At 33.6% G+C, this 4,118-nt stretch overlaps 1 protein-coding gene across 1 annotated transcript in view; it reads right to left on the bottom strand.

Moving 5' to 3' along the window:
- Positions 1-350: 350 nt before the first annotated feature.
- Positions 351-4,118, bottom strand: part of LOC117125357 (zinc finger FYVE domain-containing protein 21-like) — a 12,578-nt gene continuing 8,810 nt past the window's right edge. The window contains exon 6 of the mRNA XM_033271841.1: positions 351-3,190. The gene's annotated coding sequence lies outside the window, so the exon portion shown is untranslated. The remainder of the gene's footprint in view (positions 3,191-4,118) is intronic.

Below are 4,118 nucleotides of genomic sequence, written 5' to 3'. Positions count from 1 at the left end.
CCATATATGGGCAAATCATTTTTGCTTGTTGACCCTTCTTGCATCTCTTCCATTAATGTACAGTAATGGATCTCTATACCACTAAAGAAATATCTCTTGGAAGCTAGTACCAGGATTTTGACGTATAAAGTATTAAACCAATGCCTCCTATCTTTCTCTAGTGCATAGAAATGACGTATCTAGGAGTATTAAAATAGGGAGCTGGAGGAGGGTCATGTAGGTTAAGTTGAAGAGGGAGGGAGCTAGCCGGTGAAAAATTGTGATATAAGATTGTTTTTTCTGGGACGTGCTTCACTGAAACGCCACAGGTCTCTACATACTTTTTAAAATACCTGGTATAAGAGTATTACAGTATTACATTTTAATATACAGAAAAATTTATATGTTCAGCTCGTATTCACATGTTTCGTTAGGTAATTACAGCACCACTTAAGAAATATCAACATTTTGATATTCTGTACAAGGATACATTTTGGTTACATTATACATACAAAATTGTTATCAAGTACAATGAAAACGCTAATAACGTAGTTTGTTTTATACAAACACTACTAAAGATGCATAGGATTTTACTTATTAGCAATTTTAACATTTAACATTTGAATACAACTACAGTATTACCATCAAGTCTGAATATTGATTCAAGCTTGATGTATAGACAGGAGTGGAACCAGCGCGTCCGGCTGACTGGGCCTGGGCCCTTGGTCGGGGAGCCACTGTAAAATCTGTAGGGTAAAATAGAAAAATGGTGGTTGTGGACTCTGGCCCATCGTTCTTGGAACGATGGATCACTCGTCAGGGGTATCCTGGCGCCACCCGAGTTTAACCGAAAAAATTAGGTTAATCGACATATTTGGCTTATTTCATCACCTGATAGATTAGAGAATGATAAGCAACACAGGCAGGAATGAATGAAGTGAATATTCATATGAGATAACACTGGCAAATGTCATTATATAGAGTATGTCCAGTTAATTATATGCATTTTAAAATTTATTTTTGTGCATTTTTTTCTTATATCTAATTTAATTTTTTAATTTAATTTTATTTATATATTTTTAAATAGATAATTACATTTCATTTTAGAATAAACTTGAATTTTACTAGTGTACGAAGAGATAGGGAAAAAGCCAGCTTCAACATTTTCAGCAGAGTGATTCATAATTTTTTTTTTTAAATCAAGGGAAGACATCACAATCATGTCTAATCTGTAATTATTTTACTCAAATCAATAATTTTTTTATGAGTAAGTAAACACTGATAAAATATAATATTTTATAATTTATATAATATATATAATGGCCAAAAATAATTAATGCAATAATAATAAAGTGCACCCTCCAATTCGGGACCCCTCTATTTCTAGACCCTTCTAATTCGAGAACACTTTCTAAAAAAAAACCATATGACAATCTTCAATCTTTTAACACAAAGCCAACCCTCTAAAGGAGTTAAATCGCGAGACCACCCCAAATATTCAGGTCCGAAAGGTGGTCTTGAATTGGAAGGCGAACTGAAAGCAAGCTTCCTCCCTGTCCAAAATTATCTCAGTTCTGTATCTTTACATAACTTGAGCTAAGACATTTATTATACATTGCTTTGATAAACCAAACACTTGCTGATGATTTCTATAAAAATAAAATTTCATTTCTAGCCTAAACAGTGTACCTGTTGATTTTACCTGCTCCCATAATTAAATAAATATAAAGTATTATCAATCACATTATGTAACTCTACATCACATTTTGTACACAGCAAATTTAAAAACAAGTTCTCGTAATCTCGAAAGCTCCGATGAGGACAGTATAATAGAGGCAGTAGAGTGTGTTGGCACTAACGGCCGCCCATACAAAAAAGATCTATTAATCAATCGAACAATCAATCAATCAGCAGAGTATTCCTAGAGCTCCTTCAAAATTACATAGTAACTATGGCTCATTGATCTACAGGCATGAATGTAGATTAGGGTGTGAAAGTCAATAACTATGGCTTATTGAGGGTGTGAGGGGTCCCTGGTTCACTACCTGGACAGGCCAGTTATTTTTTTTTTTTCGAAAAAAAATTAAAAAAAACACAGTCAATCAGCCGGATATTCCTTAAGCTCCTCATCGGATATAAAAATCTTTTTTTCCAGTAACACAGATTTGAGGAATTCCCCTTCTGCGTGTGGTTTCCATTTAAAATATAACCTCTCCTGTTTTAAGCAGGGTGTGAATAAATATAATTTGAACACAAAACTGAAATGCATTGTTAATGTTTGATTGTTATATTCTTTGTTAAATTATCTTATTTCCCTTGCTTTTTATTTTCATCATTTTCTTTCCTATACCTTCAGTCGCTTTCAGCCTTGTATTTAGTAATTTCTTTTAAATATTTAAAAAAAACCCAAAAAAAATTTGAATAGCTCATTCATTGACTACTGCCCTCTATGGCTGCAGTCACTTTCTTTATCCTAATCTATTTTCCTTTGTTAACATTTTGGGAACCGATAATAATGCTCAAGTTGGCATTCCAAGAAAATAAAACTCAGCGGTCTGCTTGGTATTCAAACCTAAACAAACTTAAGCGCAGCAGTATTCACACACTCCCAGTGGGAGCATATTTTCAATCAACTTAATACAGTTTTGTTAACTTGATTACCAGCTAATTTAAGAGTCTATGCAAAAGAACATAATGTAGAAAAGCTACTATTTATACACCATTTAATTGGCAAGAGAATTACTTATTTTAACTTTAATTTTTTATTGAATGACAACTACTAATGTAACTATTATTTTACTTTTAAGAAATAGGAAATAAATTTAAATTTAACCAAAAAATTAAAAATGTCTGATTTGAGGGGTAAAATAGTTAAACAATTATATGCCAAAAATTCAGACTGACAAGACATGGGTACGGTATATAGATAGATACAAGTATGCATTTGTTATATATGACAACACTGACAATTACATAGTAAATTAACTGAATGGTCAGTTGGGAAATACAATATAAAATATACAATACATTTTTCATTTTGAATACATTAAAAACAAATTGTTGAATGATACTGAAAAAATCAGGAGAATGAAAGTTGGCTGCCAATGGAATGTTCCGTTAAGCCCCACCCTTGGATATTGTTGTTAAGATTCCATAAAGTGACAGCCATTAGGTAGACAAACATGGCTAAGTGTGCATTATAAACGTAACTGTGATATTCATAAACTGTTTACTATTACATGAACTGGTAACCATAATAACCATACCCTGGATAGCAGCGTGCGCGTAGTATCAAGGTGCGTCGTGCCACACTACATTTGTATTACCGCTTGAGGCGGGATTTACTCTGTGTTATGTATTGAAATAAAGTAGACGTATTGAAGTTTACTCCCAGAGTCATTCTACTTTTTAATAGTCATCGAAGCTATTACAGTGGCGACGAGGATAAAAATACTTGAATTACAACCAGTGAAACTTCCTGAGAGTCATGGCACAATTAGGTGTTCTTCGGGAATTCCAGGATGGTGAAAATTGGACAGACTTCGTCGAAAGGGTCGAGCAGTATTTCATCGCAAATGAAATAAAGGACGACGCCAAGAAACGAGCTGTCTTGCTCACGGTGTGCAATTCGAGGACATACAGTCTAATGAAAGACTTGCTTGCACCAGCTAAAGTAACAGATAAGTCATACAACGAATTGACTGAATTAATGAAGAGTCATTCGGAGCCTAAATCAAGTATAATCGTAAGTCGATTCAAGTTCTACTCTGTCTCTTATACACATCTAGATGTGTATAAGAGACAGGTATATGAATAATTTTAATGCAATAGTTAGTTGATAACTTCATTCTAATTTGTTTTGTTTTGGGTCTTTTTTCTGTATTTTTATTAGCGGTTAGACATGGTCTAGGCCGGGTCTAGGCTAGCCTAATCACATCAATTTAAAATAATTTTGTAGACATACTTGCCTTATATCTTAACTTAACAGGTGATTTTATTAGTAGACTAGTTTGCTTTTAAGTATGTAAGTATGATTGATTTGCATTCCAAGTGAAATTAGTACCATTATTTTGCTTTGTTTTACCGTACCGTAATTCTCGGCAAGGCCTAGCAGTACGCCTAGCCAATACGCAGTGTGG

The sequence above is a fragment of the Anneissia japonica genome, unplaced genomic scaffold (genome assembly GCF_011630105.1).
Source record: "Anneissia japonica isolate Jap-2015-1 unplaced genomic scaffold, ASM1163010v1 scaffold2003_len1103335_cov173, whole genome shotgun sequence".
Taxonomy (NCBI): Eukaryota; Metazoa; Echinodermata; class Crinoidea; order Comatulida; family Comatulidae; genus Anneissia; species Anneissia japonica.
The sequence above is the reverse complement of the archived record's forward strand: the minus strand, read 5'-3'. Positions and strand labels throughout refer to the sequence as shown.